Genomic DNA, 22123 nt, shown 5'->3' with positions numbered 1-22123 from the left:
TGGTTTGAAGGATATGGTGGATGTAGCAAAGAGTAATGAGGTATTTACATATTATTGTGACAAAGGAAGTGTGAAATCACGTATTGATTTTTGTTTTACTTCACAGGGTGTTGTGGATGAAAGTCTTGCTATGCACAAGGTATCGTTTTCAGATCACGTAATGTTAGAATGTAAAGTACAAGTGGATGAGAGAATGGAATTTGGAAAAGGTACATGGAAATTAAATGTGAGTATGCTAATGGATGATGAAGTGAGAGAATGTTATTTTTTAAATTATAAGAAGTGGAAGGAATGTAAAGATAATTTTGTCAGTTTGATTGAATGGTGGGAATGGGTTAAATTTAAAACAAAGCAATTTTTTAAAAGGAAAGGATGGGAACGTGCAAAGAGAGAGAGAGAATGTTTTGATGAGTGGATAAAAAGAATAGATTATTTATGTAAATTGAGAGATTTGGGATGGGATATGAAAGAGGATTTAGAAGAAGCAAGAGAAAAAAAGAAAAAATGTTTGGAGGAAAAGGGAAGAAAAATAGTGTTTGCTGCGAGAATGGAGGTAATAGAAAATGATGAGAAGTGTACAAGGTTTTTTTTCAGAAAAGCATATGATGGGCGGAGATGTATGGATGGTATTTTAGATAAGGATGGTGTTTTATTGAAAGAAAATGGTCCTATGTTAAAGGAGGTTCAAATGTTTTATGAAAATTTGTATGATTTGAAAGTAAGAGATAGAGGTTTGGAGAATGATTTTTTAAAGAAAATTGAAAAAGGAATTAGAGAAGAAGATGTTTGTGGGTTGGTAAAAGAGATTGATAAAAAAGAAGTAAGAGATACGATTAATAATTTTAAATTAAACAAAACACCGGGAATGGATGGACTACCAATAGAATTTTATAGAATGTGTTGGGAAGTGATTGAAGATGATTTTGTGGAAATGTGTAAATGTGTGTTGCATAGGGGTGAATTGGCTGAATCAATGAAGAAAGGTATAATTGTTTTAATTTTTAAAAAAAGGTGAAAAAAATGATTTAAAAAATTGGAGACCGATAACCCTGCTGAATTCTGATTATAAAATTTTAGCAAAAATAATTGCAAACAGAATGAAGAATGTGATTGAAGATATGATTGGAGAAGAGCAAATATGTGCAGTACCTGGGAGACAGATTGCGGAGTGTATGATAGGTTTAAGAGATGTTTTATTTGATTGTATGGAAAGAAAACAAGAAGTAGCGGTTGCTACGATTGATTTTGAGAAAGCTTATGATAGGGTAGCGCATGATTTTATGTTTAATATATTGGAGAGAATGGGAGTGCCTTGTAAATTATTAGAGTGGATAAAATGTATGTATGTGAATATTGAAAGTGTAGTACAAGTGAATGGATGGGTGACTGATGCTTTTAAAGTAAAATCCGGGGTGCGACAGGGTTGTCCTTTGTCCCCTATTTTGTTTATATGTGTGATTGAACCGCTACTTCAAAGTATAAGAGATGATAAGATGGTGAAAGGTGTGGAAATCCCAGGTAGTGGTGCGAGGAGTTTGAAAGTGATTGGTTATATGGATGACGTGACTGTGGTTTGCAAATCTCAAGCAGGGTTAAGACGGATTAAATTATTGGTAGAGATCTTTTGTATGGCGAGTGGTTTTAAGGTAAATTGGAATAAATGTGCATGTAAGGCGTTTGGTAGGTGGAGAGAATTAGAGTTGAGTGGATGGCCTATAGTGGAGAATGAAATAAAAGTATTGGGTGTAATGTTTGATGAGGAGTTGAAAGGGAAGGAGAGTTGGAATAGAGTGGTAAATAGAGTAAATCAGAAGATTGGGTATTGGAATGAAAGAATTTTATCTTTTGAAGGGAAAGTTTTAATTATAAAGGCAGTTTTAATTCCAATAATGTTGTATATAAACTTTATATTTCCGGTAGGGTATGGATGTTTAAGAAAGTTAGTTAGGATAATATTCTTATTTTTTTGGGGTAGCAGAATGGAGAGATTGAGCAGGGAAAAAGTAATGAGAAAGAGAGAGAATGGAGGAATGGGTGTACCAAATTTAGAACAAATTTTATTAATACAATATGTAAGAATGTGTGTGAAAATTAGTTTAAAAGAAAGTATGATAGCATGTATGTTAAAGTATGAGGCAGGAATGGTGTTGAGGAAATATGGATTATATGATTTGGTTAGGACTAAACCTTATCGTTTTATTATACCGTGGTTTTACAAGAAAATTGAGGAATGTATGATAAAATATGAATTGAGGAATGTATCAATAGATGATTGGTGTACAAAGAAAAAGGTTTTTTTAATATTACAAGATAAGGAAGAGTTATTGGGAATTGATGGATTGACGGTTGGTGAGAGTAAAAAAGTATGGAAGAGGATGAATGAACAAGGAATTTTAAATAGACAGAGAGATGTGGCATGGATGGCTGTACATAATGTGTTACCTACAAGAGAGTTTCAGTATGGAAGAAGGCTTGCGAGATCTGAAGTGTGTCCGAGGGAAGGATGTGGCGATCGTGAAAATGTGGTACATATGTTATGGAATTGTGATTTTGTGAGAGAAGTAATGAGGAAATGTTTGAAGTTGGTAGTAGGTGTGTCAGGAATTAAATTTTTTTCTTTTGAGGTATTATTATTTGGGTTATGTCAAGTTGAGAAGGAAAAGGAGAAAGTGTTGTGGTTGATGATGGCGTGTATAAAAGAAGTGATTTGGGATGTAAGAAATCTGTTAATTTATAAAAATGAGTGTATTTCAGTGGATGGATGTGTAAGGATGATTAGAGGGAGAATGTATTTGTATTATTTAATGGATGTTAGAAGAAAAGGTGAATTGGATGCAGAAGAAATATGGAAAACTGTTAAGTGGAAAAAATGGTGTGCATAGCAAGATGGTGGTGGGTATTTTTTTAAGTAAATTAAGTGGTTGAAAAGAAAGGAAAAAAAAAAAATTGGTGAAAGGGTTGTTGTATTTATGTGTTAATAAATATGTATTTGATTTGGTTTAGGAAGAAAGAAAATATTTAATGGAGGGAAGAGGTAATGAGTGGGTGGTGGGGGTGTTGTGTTTTTTTTGTAATTGTAAAAAATTGTGTATTAATTTTGTTCTAAGTTTAATGATACATTATGTTTAAAAAAAAAAAAATGGGGTAAGTATGAATGATTGGATGAATGGGGTAGGTATATATTGTTTTGCAGTGATTTTGGTGTGGGGGTTTGCTGTGGTTTATGGGGTGGTGATGGGTTTGTTGTGGTTATTGCTGTGTGGTGCTTGTTATTAAATTTTACTGAAAAAGACCATGAGGATGTTATCTGAGAGATTCCTTGAATATCATCTGGAGGAAATGCTCTGTGACTGAGTGGTTTAATAAAAAAAAAAAAAAAAAATCTGTTCTTATCAGTTTAATATCTGATACGTCCCCTATCTGGGGACCATATATTAAATGGATTTTTGGAACAGGGAGATGGAAGAAGAGCTTGCTCTGTCCACTCCACGCATTGACCTGGTATTGCAGTACCTCCAGGACCGGTGCACCTCTCTTATGCTGGTTAAAAAATAGATGGAACAAACAAACAAAAAACGAATGCAAAAGGGAAAAGAAAAAAAAGCAAGCACTGGACTCTCACTTGGTGTGTGAGAACGAAGGCAAACTTGTTCTCCTTCCTTCCCTGCTTTTTTCTCTGTTCTGTCTAAGTGCGAGCTCTGCCTCCCCCTGTCTGCGGCATGGCATGCCTGAATGAAGCCTGGACGGAACGGACCAAAAACATTACATTCCTTGAATTATGGACACTTGTAGCAATGTTTGTTAACTGTTATTGTTTCGTTTGGATTGATCGCTAGTCTGATTGTTATTCTCTATCATGTGCTGTGCACGATTCAGTTATTCTCTGTCATGTGCTGTGCACGATTCAATTCTGTTCACCTGATCCCATGTATTTATTCATTGTTATCGTGTAAATCTGTGTAATCACTTCAAGGAATAAAAGTGTCCAGTACATATCCATTGTGAAGAAGTCAGAGTATGTATGGCTGGCTGGCTGGCTGGCTGGCTGCGTGCATTATCAGTGTTGGAAAAGTGGGCGGGATTAATTATGCAAATTTGCTGCAGCTTGCAGCATGCTGGTCTTTGCAATGACAGCACAAACGTTTTGGAGGGAAATCTGAGCAACATCTAGGTTATCAATCAATTAAAAGTTTAATTAATTGCATTATTGAGTGATTGCGAGCAATCAGCAGGTGGTGCTTAATTGCTTGCTCTATCTACCCTACTTGCAGCTGAAGAGGACCAGACCAGGTGATCCAGCAACCTCGTTAGGCACCTTATCAGCGGTAGCAGCTGAGCAGGAGAGACAGAGGTGCAAGGTATGTCTGGAGGGGAGGGGGAGGAATGGACAAGGTTAAGAAGGGGAGCTGGGTTTCAAGGGTTTAGAGGTTGTTTGCTGCTCTGGTGGTGACTTTGTCTCTGTTGCTATTTGTAGCCAGCTTACACCTAGATGAGGAAAAGGCGGCGGCACTGTGGCCAAGGCTCACCGCAAGCTGAACAAGCGCCAGCGAACGGCAGGTGAGTAGCTGGGCGCCCATTCTGGTTATCGCTTCTCGGCCTTTTGGCTAAGATCAAGTGCGGTCCTGGTTGCTGCCCGAGAGTTGTGGTAGTGGCTGCAGTCTCCTCTGTGGCATTCTGGTCTGTATCTGCACTGTGTAGATACAGGCTGAATGCTGCTTTTGAGGGTTTAACTGTGCTATTACTAAGCTTTCTTGGCTATCCAGAATGGAGAGGGGTGCACCCTCTATTCCCAAGACAGTTCGGCTGTTAGTTTCTGAAGAAAAAAGAAGTGTAGTTGGTCTGCATACAGTTCAAAGAGAGATCTTAGAAGGAATACTGAAAGTACCCAGAACCTGGCTGTTTTGCGTACAGGACTTCCCAGCAAGAGGTATTTTTGATATCACTTTTATGGAGCAGGATCAAGTCACCACTGTGATGAACAGGAAAAATCAGAAAGAAACTGACCCATTGCTGCAAGGTATTTCTTTTATCCCCTTCGTACCTGTCTCCAAGATTCCTTTATGTGTTCACATGTTTAACCCTTTTGTTTCTGATTAGGAAATTGTGGCTTTTCTAAATAGATACTGCTCAGCTGTTTCCAAACCAATCAAGCTGGTTAATGCTTTTGGTGTTTATAATGGCAAGAGGACATTTTTTGTTATTTTAAAGCAGGACCCTTCTGAAATGAGTGGTTTAAAACACCCACCACAGAACTTTTCTATTGGCGGGAACAGGGGATATCTTTTTTACCCTGGGCAGCCACTATATTGCCGCAATTGCTTTCAGTTTGGACACCTGAGCGATGCATGTGATAAAGGTTTATGCTGCAGAAATTGTTTTGGGGAAGGGCACACTGCTGCTGAATGTGCTGAAAAGAGGAAATGTGACCTGTGTGAATCAGATAAGCATATGGCCAGATTCTGCCCCACCCTGCTGCAAAATGCATTTAGGGAGGATACGGTGGGGGAGCCCAGTGTAGCAGAACCTGCTACAAAGCCATCAGGTTTGCAGCCTGCCGGCAAGACAAGGATTCCTTTTATCCCGGCGTTTGGCACACAGCGCAGGTCCAGGGAGGAACATGAGGAGAGGCATGCTGCCATTATGGCTGCAGATGTGGCGTTTAAAAAGGCAAAAACTGACACCGAGGTATCTGCAGTTGCCGTGGAAACCATGGAATGTGTCCCAGCCTCTCAGTCTGAGGTACTTGAAGCGGGCACTCCTGCAGTGGTGGAATCTGGAGAAGAGGGAAACTTCAAAGTTGTGAATTCACAAAAGAAAAAGAAGGAAAAGAAGAAAAAAGGTTCAGCTGCACTGTCTGGGGAGTTCCCGAGAAATTTAGTGGAGCCCTCGCCTGAGGCGGCAGGCCTCTCTGGATCTGACACATCTGGGCGTGGCTCGCCTGTCTTTGATACTGGAGCAGTGTCACGTTTTGTTGCAATCTCTGGGTTTTCCAAGGACTCAGAGAGTCAGGCACTGTCAGAATCTGGGACTTGAACATTGCTGAGGGGCTTATCTTTTAAATTATGTTTTCAATATTTTCTTTAAATGTGAGGAGTGTTAAATCTGCCAGTAGGAGAGCTATGATTTTTGATTATTTACGTGCTTTAACGTTTTCTCTAATTTGTTTGCAGGAATGTAACCTGGTGGAAAAGCCTCATATTGCTAAATGGGACCTTGGCCCTTCAGTTTATTCATGTGGAGTTGGTAAAAATATAGGGGTTGCTGTGTTGTTTAGAGGGTGGGAATTTAAAATTCTAAAAGTTTTGGAAGTTGTGTCGGGGAGGGTTTTGGTGGTTTATTTTTCTTATAGGGGCACTGTTTTTAGGGTGGTTAATGTTTATGCGCCTGCTGATAAGAAGGAACGTGTGGACGTTCTTGAAAGTTTGGGGATGGCTTTGCCAGGAAGGGATTTAACCTTCTTGGTTGGGGACTTTAATTGTATTATAAGGAGGGAAGACAGGGTGGGTACAGGTGAAGGGTATAAACTTGATAGGACGGGGCGCATGCTGGGCAATCTTGTTAGGGATTTTGGTTTGCAAGATACTTTGGGAGGAGCAGGAGGTGATGACATTTTTACTTTTTTTAGTGATAAAGGGACTGTTAAATCCCGTATTGACTTTTGTTTTGTTTCGCAGGGAGTGATCACTGAAGATTTGCGCATGCGCAAAGTGCCCTTTTCTGATCACGTGATTTTGGAGTGCACAGTAAGAATGGATGAGAATAAGGAATTTGGGAAAGGATTCTGGAAGTTGAATGTGCGAATGTTGATGGACGAGGAAGTGAGGAAGGCCTATTGTAAGCGGTATGGTAAATGGAGAAAATGTAAGTTGAATTTTAAGGACATTGTTGATTGGTGGGAATGGGTGAAATTAAAGACAAAAGAGTTTTTTGTTCAAAAAGGCTGTGACAAGGCCAGGAGGGAGAGAGCGTGTTTTGATGAGTGGAGAAGGAGAATTGATTATTTGCTTAAATTGCGTGAGTTGGGGTGGGAAGTGGAAGCGGAATTGGATGAAGCCAGGAAATGTAGGACTGAGTGTTTGGAGGAAATGGGGAGAAAGATTGTTTTTGCAGCAAAATTGAATGTGTTAGAGAATGATGAGAAATGTACGCGGTTTTTCTTTAAGAAAGCATATGAATGTAACAAAGGTATGGATGGAATCCTGAATGCTGATGGGGTATTAGTGAATGAGAAAACTGTGATGCTTCATACAGTTAAGCAGTTCTATGGAACTTTATATGATTATAAACAGAGAGATGTAAGTTTGGAGGATGAACTGCTTGAAGGCATTGATGATGGTATAAGGGGTGAGGATGTATGTGGTTTGGTGAGGGAAATATCTATGGATGAGTTGCATACTACAATTTGTAATTTCAAATTAAATAAAACTCCGGGCTGTGATGGTTTACCTATTGAATTCTACCGGATATGCTGGGATGTGATTGGGGAAGATTTTTTGGAGGTGTGCAAGTTTATTCTGAATAGTGGTGAATTGAGTACATCAATGAAGAAGGGAGTGGTTGTTTTAATTGCAAAAAAAGGCAATCGTCAGGATTTGAAGAACTGGAGACCTATTACTCTGCTTAATGTGGATTATAAAGTTATTGCTAAGTTGCTGGCAAACAGGCTGAAGGATGTGATTGGGGATGCGGTTGGTGAAGAACAAGTGTGTGCGGTGCCGGAGAGGCAGATAGCAGAAAGTTTGATTGGTTTGCGAGATGTTCTGTGGTACTGCTTGGAAAGAAAGCAGGCTGTGGCGGTGGCGAAGATTGATTTTGAAAAAGCGTATGACAGAGTGGCACATGATTTTATGTTTAGAGTCTTGGAGAAAATGGGACTTCCGAGTGTTTTGCTGAAATGGATCAGATGTATGTATAAGGATATTGAAAGTGTTGTACAGGTAAATGGATGGATGACTGAGGCCTTTAAGGTCAGTTCTGGGGTGCGGCAGGGGTGCCCTCTGTCCCCTGTCCTTTTCATTTGTGTGATTGAACCTTTGCTGAAAAGCATTAGGAATGACAAGTTGGTGAAGGGTGTTGAAATCCCTGGCAGTGGCACCAGGAGTTTAAAGGTGATTGGATACATGGATGACGTGACTGTGGTGTGCAAAACACAAGCTGGATTGCGCAGAGCGAAATTGCTGATTGATATTTTTTGTATGGCAAGTGGTTTTAGAGTAAATTGGGATAAATGTGCTGTAAAGGCATTTGGACGCTGGAGAGAATTGGATTTGTGTGGATGGCCGGTTGAGGATGGTGAGATCGAAGTTCTGGGGGTGATCTTTGATAATGAGCTTAAAGGAACAGTAAGCTGGAATAAAGTTGTGAGCAGGGTGAATCAGAAAATTGGTTTTTGGTGTGACAGAACTTTATCCTTTGAGGGTAAGGTTTTAATTGTAAAAGCGATTTTGCTGCCAATCATCCTGTTTTTACATTTGATCTTTCCTATAGGGAATAACAGTCTGAGGAAATTAGTTGGGATTCTATTTCTGTTTTTTTGGGGAAGCAGGATGGAGAGGTTAGGTAGGGATAAGGTATTAAAACAACGGGTGAATGGGGGTATGGGTTTCCCAGATTTGGAAAAGTTTTTATTAATTCATTATGTGAGATTGTGTGTTAGACTAAGTGAAAAAGAAAGTATGGTTGCCTGTATGTTGAAATATGCTGCAGGGATGGTGTTACAGAAGCATGGGTTGCATGTCATAGATAGGACTAAACCGGTTTGCTTCATTGCACCTTGGTTCTATCAGAAAATCGATGCGTGTGTCCAGAAATATGATTTGGTAAATATATCCAAGGGTGATTGGTGTGAAAAGAAAAAAGTGTTTAAAATATTAAGTGATAAAGAAGAGATGCTAAGGATTGACGGTTTGACAGAAGCACAAAGTAAAGTTGTGTGGCAAAGGCTGCATGGTGAAGACATTGCTCACAGACAAATAGATATTGCATGGATGGCTATTCATAATGTTTTGCCAACAAGAGAATTCCAGCATGCAAGGGGTTTAGTAGGTTCTGGCATGTGTCCAAGAGGAGGGTGTGGCGCTAGGGAGAATGTAGTTCACCTGATGTGGAACTGTAATTATGTGAGGGAAGTAATGAAACAGCTGTTAAAATTAGTAGTAGGTCTGACAGGAATCCCAGTTTTCTCATTTGAAGCTTTATTATTTGGTTTATGTAACCTGGATAAAGAAAAAGACAGAATTTTGTGGTTACTAATGGGGTGCATAAAAGAGACTCTATGGGATGTGCGAAATTTATTGGTCTTTAAAAAAGAAACAGTGTCTGTGGAGGGATGTGTTAGAATGGTCAGAGGGAAACTGTACCTGTACTATCTGTTGGATGCTAAAAGGAAGGGTGAATTGGATGCTGAAGGGGTGTGATAAACAAATAAATGGAAGAAATGGTGTGCATAGTTAATTCCATGGGGAATTTCTTAGTAAGGTGCTCTGAATAACTTTTCAGAGGCATTTGAAGTGACTAAGAATTTGTTTTTTGTATAATGATGTCTGTTTAAAACCTGTATGTAATAAAATGTATTATTTTATAGCGATACTAAGACCATGATGATGTTGTGAATGAGACTTCTTGACATATTTCTGATGGAAGTACTCTGTGACTGAATGGTTTTATTAAAAAAAAAAAAAAAAAAATCTGTTCTTATCAGTTTAATATCTGATACGTCCCCTATCTGGGGACCATATATTAAATGGATTTTTGGAACAGGGAGATGGAAGAAGAGCTTGCTCTGTCCACTCCACGCATTGACCTGGTATTGCAGTACCTCCAGGACCGGTGCACCTCTCTTATGCTGGTTAAAAAATAGATGGAACAAACAAACAAAAAACGAATGCAAAAGGGAAAAAAAAGCAAGCCACTGGACTCTCACTTGGTGTGTGTGTGTGTGTGTGTGTGAGAACGAAGGCAAACTTGTTCTCCTTCCCTGCTTTTTTCTCTGTTCTGTCTAAGTGCGAGCTCTGCCTCCCCCTGTCTGCGGCATGGCATGCCTGCCTGAATGAAGCCTGGACGGAACGGACCAAAAACATTACATTCCTTGAATTATGGACACTTGTAGCAATGTTTGTTAACTGTTATTGTTTCGTTTGGATTGATCGCTAGTCTGATTGTTATTCTCTATCATGTGCTGTGCACGATTCAATTCTGTTCACCTGATCCCATGTATTTATTCATTGTTATCGTGTAAATCTGTGTAATCACTTCATGGAATAAAAGTGTCCAGTACATATCCATTGTGAAGAAGTCAGAGTATGTATTGCTGGCTGGCTGGCTGGCTGGCTGGCAGCGTGCATTATCAGTGTTGGAAAAGTGGGCGGGATTAATTATGCAAATTTGCTGCAGCCTGCAGCATGCTGGTCTTTGCAATGACAGCACAAACGTTTTGGAGGGAAATCTGAGCAACATCTAGGTTATCAATCAATTAAAAGTTTAATTAATTGCATTATTGAGTGATTGCGAGCAATCAGCAGGTGGTGCTTAATTGCTTGCTCTATCTACCCTACTTGCAGCTGAAGAGGAACAGACAGACCAGGTGATCCAGCAACCTCGTTAGGCACCTTATCAGCTGAGCAGGAGAGACAGAGGTGCAAGGTATGTCTGGAGGGGAGGAGGGAGGAATGGACAAGATTAAGAAGGGGAGCTGGGTTTCAAGGGTTTAGAGGTTGTTTGCTGCTCTGGTGACTTTGTCTCTGTTGCTATTTGTAGCCAGCTTACACCTAGATGAGGAAAAGGCGGCACTGTGCCCAAGGCTCACCGCAAGCTGAACAAGCGCCGGCGAACGGCAGGTGAGTAGCTGGGCGCCCATTCTGGTTATCTCTTCTCGGCCTTTTGGCTAAGATCAAGTGTAAAAGCTGGTCTAGTCGGGAGGCCTCGGAGGATCGGCAACGCTAGCCCCTCGGCCTTCCGGACTGTGTTCTCCCAGTGGGGACACGGTCTGGATGCTGCTATTGGGGGGCGATCTGCGCTGACTCCGGGAACGGGAAGCAATCAGCGATGGAGAGAGGTGCCCCCTCGTATCCGAAGACAGTTCGGCTGTTGGTGACGGAGGAGAGACGGAGTGAAGTTGGCCTTTACACGGTGCAGAAGGAGATTCTGGATGGTCTGCTGAAGGTACCTCGGGAATGGTTATTTTGTATACAGGATTTCCAGACCCGGGGTATGTACGACATTACATTTACGGATCAGATCTGCGTGACTACTGTGATGGAAAGGCTAAGAGAGAAAGATGGTAATGTTTTACTGGCAGGTATGACGTTCTTGCCATATGTACCTGTGTCCCGGGTTCCGCTTGTTGTACACATGTATAACCCGTTTGTTAGTGACGATGAAATTTCAGTTTTTCTAAGCAGGTATTGTGTACAGGTATCCAAGCCGGTTAAGCTGGTCAATCAATTTGGAGTGTATAATGGAAAAAGAAAATTTTTTGTTGTTCTTCGCCCAGATGCAACTGAGGTGAGTGGTGTGAGACACCCCCCGCAGAATTTTTCCCTTGGGGGAAACAGGGGATATCTTTTCTATCCGGGTCAACCTATGTATTGTAGGAACTGCTTCCAGTTCGGACATGTGAGTAAGGATTGCAAAAAGGGCATGTGCTGCAGAAACTGCTTTGGGGAGGGGCATACGGCCTATGAGTGTTCAGAAAAACGCAAGTGTGATCTTTGTGGGTCTGAGTACCATATGGCTAAATTATGTCCAAGTTTGTTGGTAGGTGCTGCCCGGGCAGTGGACGCAATAAACCTGGAACTGAAGGAAGTAATTCTGGAGGATGCAGGTAAGAAGGCTTTGCAAGCGTCTAGGGTCGCATTTATTCCATCGTATGGCACGCAATTGCGTTCCTTAGCTGAGCATGAAGAACGACACGCAAACATTATGCGTGAAGATGCTAAGAAGAAAGCTGAAAAAGAGAAAGAAGAAGCCCTGAGTGCAGCAGAAGTTATGGAGTGTGGTGAGTCAAGTTCTGTTGGGGTATTGGAAGCTAGTCCATCTTCGGCTAGTGTATCTAGTGAGTTGGAGGTTAAAGATGCTCCTCAGTCAAAAAGATTAAAGAGAAATAGTAAAGAAGTTCTGTCTAGAGAATATCCGAATGTTTTAATGGAATCCTCTCCGGAGCGTGGGGAGAGATCAGAGTCAGAAACTTCGGGACCTGCTTCTCCTGTCTTTGACGTCCAGGCGGTGTCAAGATTGTTTGACATATCTGGCTTCTCTAGGGTCTTAGAGACTACTGAGTCCGATGAAGGGACATGATATGATGTGGGTTAATTACCTCTGATTTATGTTTAAAGTCGCCTCTCTTAATGTAAGGAGTTTAAAATCTAATGTTAGGAGAGCGATGATTTTTGATTTCCTTTGTAAAATTTCATTTCACATTATTTGCCTACAAGAATGTCATTTACAGGATGAGCCAATTGGTATAAAGTGGGATTTGGGTCCGTCCTTTTATTCTTTTGGGGTGGGGAAAAATATTGGTGTAGCTATATTGTTTAGGGGGTGGGAATTTGATATTGTGAAGGTGTTAGAATTAGTTTCTGGGAGAGTTTTATTGATTTATTTTTTGTTTAGGGGTGTTTTGTGTAGGATATTAAATGTTTATGCACCAGTAGATAAAAAAGAGAGAATGGATGTGTTTGAATGTGTAGGTTTGAATTTACCAGGGAGGGATTTAACTATTTTGTGTGGGGATTTCAACTGTATAATAAGGAGGGAGGATAGGATGGGGGTTGGTGATGGGTATAAGTTAGATAGTACGGGGAAGATTTTGAACAATTTAGTTAAGGATGTTGGTTTAACTGATGCAGTGGAGGTTATTGGTAATTATGATAAGTTTACTTTTTATAGCGATAAGGGTACTGTAAGATCTCGCATTGATTTTTGTTTTTTATCACAGGGGTTTAAGTTGGAGTCTTTACGCACACAGAGAGTGGCTTTTTCGGACCATGCGCTTTTGGTATGTGAGGTAAGGATGAATGTGAAAATGGAATATGGAAGAAGTAGTTGGAAATTGAATGTGAGCATGTTAAAGGATGAAAAAGTGAGAATGGAGTATAGTAAACGGTATGAATGTTGGCGTAAATGTAAAGCAAGTTTTGATTGTGTATTACGATGGTGGGAATGGGTGAAGGAAAATACAAAAGTATTTTTTATGAGAGAAAGTTGGAAGAAGGTTCGAATGGAGAGAGAGGTTTGGGATGATTGGAGGAAAAGAATTGATTACTTGAGTAAATTAAAAGAATTAGGTTGGGATGTTGAAATTGAACTTGAGGATGCAAGAGAAATGAGGCGTAAATGTTTGGAAGAGAAAGGTAGAAAAATTGTATTTGCAGCAAAATTGAATGTTTTGGAGTGTGATGAAAAGTGTACGAGATATTTTTTTAAGAAAGCGTATGATTGTAGAAAAGGTATGGAGGGTGTGTTGAATGAGCGTGGGGAAGTGCTGCATGGTAAAAATGAGATTTTGAATGAGGTTAAAAAATTTTATGAGAACTTATACACGGAAAAGAGGCGTGATGAGAGTTTGGAAGAGGAGATGTTTGATAAACTGGAGAATGGTGTAAGTAAGGAGGATGTTAGCTGGTTAGTGAGGGAATTGAATAGGAAGGAGTTGTATGAAACTGGTTTTTGAATTTAAGTTGAATAAAACACCTGGGAGTGATTGTTTGCCTGTGGAATTGTATAGAATGTGTTGGGAGATTGTAGGGGATGACTTTTTGGATGTTTGTAAGTATGTGTTGGAAAAAGGTGTGATGTCTGATTCAATGAAGAAAGGTGTGATTGTTTTGATTTTTAAGAAGGGTGATAAGTTTGATTTGGGTAATTGGAGGCCTATTACGTTGCTGAATGTGGACTATAAGATTGTTGCTAAGATGATTGCTAATAGAATGAAAAGAGTGATTGAAAGTATGGTAGGTGAGGAACAAGTTTGTGCGGTTCCTGGCAGACAAATAGCGGAAAGCTTGATTGGTGTGAGAGATGTGCTATGGTTTTGTAAAGAAAGGAAGATAGAGGTAGCGATTGCAACGATAGATTTTGAGAAAGCGTATGATAGGGTAGCGCATGAATTTATGTTTCGTGTTTTAGAGAGAATGGGATTGCCTGGGCAAATGATAAATTGGATAAAGTGTATGTATAGAGATATTGAAAGTGTCGTGCAAGTTAATGGATGGTTTACTGATAGTTTTAAGGTATGTTCGGGAGTTAGACAGGGTTGTCCTTTATCTCCTGTTATTTTTATCTGTGTTATTGAACCTTTGTTGCGTAACTTAATGAATGATAAGATTGTGAAAGGGGTTGAGATTCCTGGGAGTGGTGGAAGAAGCATGAAAGTAATTGGGTATATGGATGATGTCACGGTTGTATGTAGATCACAGGCGGGCTTGAGGAGGGTGAAACTGATAGTGGAATTTTTTTGTATGGCGAGTGGATTTCGAGTTAATTGGGATAAATGTAAGTGTAAGGCTTTTGGTGAATGGAGGGAATTGGAGTTGTGTGGATGGCCGGTTGCTGAATATGAGATTGAGGTTTTGGGAGTGAAGTTTGATGAGGATTTGAATGGGAAAGAAAGTTGGAAGAAAGTTGTTAATAGAGTGAATCAAAAGATTGGATTGTGGAGTGTAAGGATTTTGTCGTTTGAAGGTAAAGTGTTGATAATATCTGTTTTGATTCCTATTATGTTGTATTTGAGTTTTGTGTTCCCCCCGGATGAGAAGAGTTTGAGGAAATTGATTAGGATAATTTTTTTATTTTTTTGGAGTAGTCGCATGGAGAGACTGAGTAGAGAGAAAGTGGTGAAATTACGAGAGAATGGGGGTATGAATGTCCCGGATGTGGAAAGATTTTTAATGGTGCACTATGTAAGGATGTGTGTTAGGATTTGTAAAACGGATAGTTTGATAGCATGTATGTTGAAGTATGCAGCGGGGATGTGTTTGAGGAGGTATGGTTTGCATGAGTTTGATCAAATGAAACCCTTGTGTTTTAATATTCCGTGGTTTTATAGAAAGATTGAGGTGTGTTTAAAGAAGTATGAAGTACAGAATGTGAAGTGGGAGGATTGGTGTGAGAAGAAAAAGGTCTTTAAAATTTTGAATGACAGAGAAATTGTGTTAAGGATTGATGGATTGACTGAAAATATGAGTAAGGAAGTATGGAAGAGATTGAGTGATATAGAAATTTTGAATAGGCAAAAGGATATATCATGGATGGCGATACACAATTGTCTGGCTACAAGAGAGGTGCAGTATGGAAGAAGATTAGGGAGAACAGAGATGTGTCCGAGGGAAGGGTGTGGAGATAGAGAGAATGTGGTGCATGTTTTCTGGAATTGTGGTTTTGTGAGAGAAGTGTTGAAAAGATTGTTGAAATTGGTAATAGGTTTGACTGGGATTTCTGTATTTTCGTTTGATGTATTGTTATTTGGTATGTGTTCAATAGAGAAGACAAGTGAGAGAGTGTTGTGGACTATTATGGCATGTATAAAAGAGTCGTTGTGGGATGTTCGAAATTTGTTAGTTTTTAGACATGAATGTTTAACGGTGGATGCATGTGTAAGTATGTTAAGAGGAAAAGTATATTTGTATTATTTGAGAGATGTTCGGAAAAATGGAGAAATGGATGCGGAAGGTGTATGGAAGACGAAAAAATGGAATAAATGGTGTGCGTAAATATGGGATTTTTTGGGGTTTCGTTATAATAAAAAAAAAATAATTAAAAAAAAAAAAAAGAGAGAAAATATTTCAAAAGTGGGAGAGATGGCATTCTTTTTATGTGAATAACATGTCTATTTTGTATTTTTCTTTAGGTTTGTGGAGAAAATTTTATTGGTGGGTGGAGGGGTAAAAGAGGATAAGTGATGGGTATTGTGATAATAATGTAAATATTGTAGAAATGTAAATATTGTAGAAAAGTAAATGAAATTTGTATTGCTATGTGGGGGGTAAGTATGAATGGATGGATGACTGCGCTATAGGAGGTTGGGGTAAGTAATTTGCTGTGCCTTTTTGGTGTGTTGGGTGGTGGGTTGTGGTGGTGTTTAAGGGGAGGTGGAGGGGTTTTGCTGTGATTTTGCTGTGATGTAAATATTTATAAAATTTTATTGGAAAAAATCATGAGGATGTTATCTGAGAGATTCCTTGAATTTTATCTGGAGGAAATGCTCTATGACTGAATGGTTAAAAAAAAAAAAAAAAAAAAAAATCTGTTCTTATCTTTGCCTTTAGGTGCTTTGGAGTATCTTCCTTTGGCCTTATAGCATCGCCTTAACCGGCTTAAGCTATCTGCTGCTATTAGGGGAAGATCGAACCAGAGTGGCCTTTTGGTGTGGACTAGATACAGTATCCGAACAGCGGTGCTACACACATGCGATCACGGGTTGCTGAGGTTTAGGGTAGTAGGGCCTTCTGCGGAGAAGGAAGCCAAAGCAACACAGATTAGCCCCAGGTAACCTTGGTGAAACTGCTGGAGTTCCCCAACACAGAGTGGATTCTATTCTGGAGAAGGACTCTTGAGGCTCTAGCCAGCAGTGAATCCAGAGGGTGGCATAGACTGGGCACCGACGGAGGAGAAGGCCGAGCAACGGAGGTAGGGCTTCCTGCGGAGGAAGAATCCGGGGCGAGGTAGCGCAACCCACTGCACAGCGGGAAGCCAAGGTGGTAGGGCCTTCTGCGGAGAAGGGACCCAAGGCAGCGCAACTTCCGACAGAGGAGAAGGCCAAGCAGCGGAACTAAGATCTCCTACGGAGGAGATATCCAAAGCTAGGCAGCGCAACCCACTGCGGAGCGGGTAGCCCAGGCGGTAGGGCCTTCTGAGGAGAAGGAAGCCTTGGCTAGGCAGCGCAAATCTCCTGTGGAGGAAAACGCCAAGCGGCGGAATTTAGACCTCCTGCGGAGGAGGATTCCAAAGTAAGGCGGCGTATCCCACTGCACAGCGGGTAGCCAAGGCAGCAGGAGCCTTCTGCGGAGAAGGTAGCCTAGGCAACGCAAATCTCCTGAAGGGGCGGAGAAAGAGTGGCAGTTGAGCTTCCTGCGGAGGAAAAGCTGAGGTAACCAGAAGCAGCTCCTGCGGAGGAGTGAACCTCAGTGCTCAACATCCCTTAACCACAATTTCTACTTGCCCCAACACCGCCCAGAGAGCATCAAGAATGGCAGCCCCGGGAGCCAAGACTGCGGCGTTAGAAGGCACTGTGTCTAAACCCCAGAACTCCGGGACCACCCCCCTCGCCTCCACTGGGAAGAGCAAGGGAGTCGGGGCAAATCACGGAGAAGCACCCACCCTGGAGCCATGGATGAAAACGACAGTGGCCTTGAAGCTGAAGGAAGTAGATGGGAGGATACCCGATTTGAACCCAGAAACCTTCAGTAAGCAGATGGTACTGGACCAAGGGTTCACCGCGGCGGAGACCCTGAGCATACAATCCCTCGCAGCAGGCCTGTTCCATGTCACGTTCCTAACGATGGCAATCTGCAAAAGGTACTGGGAACATTTCCTGGCGGCCAAACCCGACTCTCCTTTCACACGATTTATAGGAAGCTGCCCAATAAAGAGAGAGGAGAGAAGGATGACGGTATCCATGAGGAACCCCCACACCCCTGGCAAGGACATCTCAACGTTTCTAGGCAGATTCTGCACGGTGATGAGTGACCCGGCCCAGATAAAGGACAAGCACGGCTTCTGGATAGGACGATGGTCCCTGATTGTCCGCCTGAAACAGGATCCATCCTCTCCTGGGAACCTACAACACCTGCCGCAGTGCTTCTCCCTAGGTAGCTCAGCTGGCATGCTGTTCTACCAAGACCAACCCAGGAACTGCCGGAAATGCAACCAGCTCGGGCACCAGGGGAAGGATTGCAAGGCATCCGCCTGCAAGGTATGTAAGGTGGCAGGTCACGACACCAAGGACTGCCCCAGGAGAACAACCTGCAACCTGTGTGGGGACACCTCACACATGTACAAAGACTGCCCAAAAAGGACCAGGAGCTACGCGGCAGTAGCAAGTAAGGGGCTATCAGCGTCAGGCCCAGCTGAGACCCTCCAAATGAAACAGAAGCCAGGCAAAAAGAAGGGGAAGAAAACCACCCCAACCCCCGCTGTCTCACTTCCCCCTCCCAAAAACCCGGCCACCTCTCCTGACCCCTCTTGCCCCCTACCCTTCCTGACTCCCAAGAGCACCCGCCCCCCACCCAGCTCTCTCCCCTCCGAACTCTACCCCTCACCCACTGCAGCAGATCTAACCTTCTCCCTCACTGCTGCAGACCCCCCCCAGGACCCCTTCCCTGCTCTTATTCCCGCTACAGGTAATCCCCCTGAGGAACAACTGCGAGACCCCGGTCAGAGGAAACGGAAGATCAGCAGTGAAGAAGCAGGACTGGAAGACACAAGCCCACCCAAGGTTCAGCAGAGCAAAAAGGCACAAAAAGCAGCCTCCCCCTCCCCTGCAGAGGTAACCGATGCAGAAGCAGACGAGCTCATCCGAGAAGCTCTAGAATGTGGGACATCATTTATCCCAGAGCTGCAGTACACAGAGACCCTCGACAGCCTACAACGCCTCCTTGAGGAGCCGGTTCAGACGGAGACACGCCCACCACCTCCACCACCAACACTGGACATAAAGGACCAAGGAGGAGGAGAAGGAAGTAGCCTCCCCCATCAGGGGGAAGGCGGCGGTAACTGAACAGTCATGTCTGTGAATAACACTGTCTTTTCTCCCTTACATTGATTATGGCGTCTATTTCTATTCTCACCATTAATGTTAGGAGCATCAAGGATAGGTTACGTAGACATGCTGTGTTAGGATATCTAGCCTCTCAGAAGTGTGATGTGTTTATGTTGCAGGAATGTTCCATCCCTTTCTCCAAGTCCTACCGCCACCTGGCCAGGGACTGGACGCATGGACCATCATTCTGGTCTGGTGGGAACGGGTGCAAGTCAGCAGGTACCGCTGTCCTAATCCGGGGAGGACACTTCACGGTGGACTCTGTCCGGGAGCTTGTCTGTGGTCGACTATTAGTCGTGGACGGCTCCTGGGCAGGGGAACCAGTGAGGTTCATCACCGTGTACTCCTCGCCGGAGAAGAGACAGCGTTTGGAACTACTCCAAACCCTGCGGGCCCAACTCGCAACTACCAGAGCAGTCTTGATGGGAGGTGACTTCAACTGTCCAATAGAGGAAGATGGCCGCAGTTCCCAGACTGCAGCCAAGCTAGATGTAACCTCCAAACTGCTTAGGGAAATGATCACCGAGGCATCCATGAGGGACGCTGTGGGCTCAATGGGTAATGGCTCTGTTAATTATACATGGAGCCGCCCAGATGGGTCTCAGCGCTCTCGGATAGACTTTGTGTTCACATCCCGAACAGTTAAGCATGAGCACTCTGCCACGATTCCCTGCTTCTTCTCTGATCACAGGGCGGTAAAGCTCGAAGGTACACTGGGAAAGGGTTTCCCCCCTGGCCCGGGTGCCTGGAAGCTAAACTGTACCCTGCTGCAGAGACGGGAAATTGTGGAGGAGCTGCGCACTGCATACCAAGGATGGCAGACAAGAGTCAGTTCCATACCATGGCGGAATGGTGGGAACAGACTAAAGTCAAGCTCCGCAGTTTCTGGCAGGCAAAAGGCAGAGGCCTAGCGGCTGCCAGGAAGCGGTACTTCCAGAGACTGCAACGCAGGTTGCAGTCTCTGCTGGACCTGCAACTCTGTGGATGGGACGTGGGTGAGGAGCTGGAGGAAACCAAGGAGGGTCTGAAAAGACACTTTGAGGAAGAAGCCAGGCAAATCATCTTTCGTTCCAAAGTGGAGAATCTTGAGAAGGGGGAGAAGTGTAACTCTTTTTTCTTTAGGAAACTCCACTCTGGCCACACACCCCTGTCTGAGCTATGTGATGGTAATGGTGATATGCAACAGGGGAAAGAGAGGGTCACGAAGGTAGTAACGGACTACTACAAGGACCTCTACTCCCCTAAGCATATGTGCAGTGATGCCGCCGAGAGATTCCTCTCGGGTATCACGAGGACGGTAGACCCAACAGGGAAAGCCGTGCTAGACGGCCCCCTGACTCTGGGGGAGCTGCACGTTGCGGTCAGATCCTTTAGACCAGGCACGACCCCGGGCAGTGACGGTCTCCCAGCCGAGTTATACGTAACGCTGTGGGACCTCATTGGACCGGACCTGCTGGCCCTGTATGAGGAGATGGCAGAGACGGGCAGCCTACCACCCACTCTCAGGGAAGGTATGATCACGATTTTGTATAAACAGAAGGGGGAGAGATGCGACCTTAAAAACTGGAGACCCATCTCTCTCCTTAATGTGGATTACAAGATCCTGGCCAAGGTCTTAGCAACCAGACTGAAGGCGGTCATAGGAGGGATCATCGACCCTGACCAGACCTGTGGCATCCCAGGACGCCGGATCTCCGACAGCCTGGCACTCGTCAGAGACACGATCCATTACATCAAGGATCGCCGGGTCCGGGCTGCACTCGTGTGCCTGGACCAGGAGAAAGCCTTTGATCGTGTCTCTCATGAGTTCATGAATAGAGTACTGCGCAGGTTTGGGCTGGGGGAAGTGTTCTGCTCCTATGTAAACCTAATGTACCGTGATATCTGCAGCACTGTATTGGTGAATGGCTGGAAAACTGAACCCTTCCTAGTCAGGTCAGGGGTCAGGCAAGGCTGCCCTCTCTCACCTCTCCTCTTTGTCTGTTGCATAGAACTCTTCGCCGAGTCCATCAGGCAGAACCGTGAGATCAGAGGGATCACCACACCAGGAACCAGAGGGAAAGAAGTAAAGTGCTCGATCTACATGGACGACGTCACATCTTCTGCGCTGACCACCATGCAGTGAGAGCACTCAAGTCCACCTGTGATGACTTCAGCAGAGCTTCAGGAGCCAAGATCAACTGCGGGAAGTCAGAGACTATGCTGTTTGGGCAGTGGGATGTACCCTCAGACCCTCTTCCCTTCCCCATCAAATCAGGCCTCATTAAGATTCTAGGGGTCTGGTTTGGGGGAGAGGGTGCTGCCTTGAAAAGCTGGGACGAGAGACTGGCAAAAGTGAACCAGAAGTTCGGATTGTGGATCCTCAGAGACCTTACCATCGAAGGGAAAAAACTAGTGCTGCGGAACGAGATCCTCCCTGTTCTGCAGTACACGGCCCAGGCGTGGCCCCCTCTGATGGCTGTTTGCAGAGCCATCACAAGAGCAGTTTTTCACTTCATCTGGGGATCCAAGATGGACAGAGTGAAGTGCACCATGATGTACAAAGAACCCCGCAAGGGAGGCAAGGGAGTTCCAGATATCCCCACCTGGCTTCGAGCCTTCTTTGTATGCAACGGAGTTCGCAGGACGCTAAGAGACAATGCAAACTGCTCTGCCGGGAACTCCATGTCCCGCTTTTTCCTCCTACCCATCTGGAGAGGGCTGGGCTGGGACAAGTGGGACAGCTCCATCCCTTACAACTGGAACACTCCTTGGTATTACCTTGATGTGAGAAAGTTTGTGAAGGAACACCATCTGGAAGGAGTCAAACCGGAACTGTGGTCCCCCAAGGTGATCTACAAACTAATCAGAGCACAGGACATTACAGAGTCTATTCCAGGGCTGCCAGCCGCCACAACAGAGACTGTATGGGAAAAGGTGGCATCCGGCAGGCTGACCAATAGACACAAAGACATGGCATGGATGGCCATCCAGGGAGGCCTCCCCCTAAGGACATTCATGCATGCGAGGGGGCTGTGCAGATACAGACATTGTCCACAGTGTGTTGTGGAGGAGGAAACTTCTCTACACCTCTTCTGGCAGTGCAAATTTGCACAGGCTTTGCTGAGAGCCCTGGAAAGAGAACTCAGAGACTCAGTTGAGAGACAGCATCTGTCATATCACTCTATCCTGTATGGACTATTTCCCGGAACACACACAGTGGGGGCAATTGAGGACGCATGGCGCCTACTGTGCTGCGTGAAGGATGCCCTATGGTTCGCCAGGAATCGCTTGGTGTTGAGGAGGGAACAAGTCACTATCCGAGACTGCCGCAGGCTGGTCCACAGCCTGCTCAGAGACTATGACACCATAGATAACCTTGGTGAAGAA

The 22123-nt window shown here is 43.6% G+C and overlaps 1 non-coding gene and 1 pseudogene across 1 annotated transcript; both read left to right on the top strand.

The window, feature by feature from the left end:
* The first annotated feature begins 3323 nt into the window (after window positions 1–3323).
* Window positions 3324–3535, top strand: LOC134584182 (U2 spliceosomal RNA; annotated as a pseudogene).
* A 6120-nt stretch (window positions 3536–9655) lies between these two features.
* Window positions 9656–9839, top strand: LOC134584166 (U2 spliceosomal RNA). Its single transcript, XR_010086476.1, has one exon. It is a non-coding gene; the product is annotated as a U2 spliceosomal RNA (small nuclear RNA).
* The last annotated feature ends 12284 nt before the right edge of the window (window positions 9840–22123 follow it).

This window comes from Pelobates fuscus, chromosome 13 (genome assembly GCF_036172605.1).
Source record: "Pelobates fuscus isolate aPelFus1 chromosome 13, aPelFus1.pri, whole genome shotgun sequence".
Classification (NCBI taxonomy): domain Eukaryota; kingdom Metazoa; phylum Chordata; class Amphibia; order Anura; family Pelobatidae; genus Pelobates; species Pelobates fuscus.
This window is presented reverse-complemented; position numbering and strand designations above follow the sequence as displayed.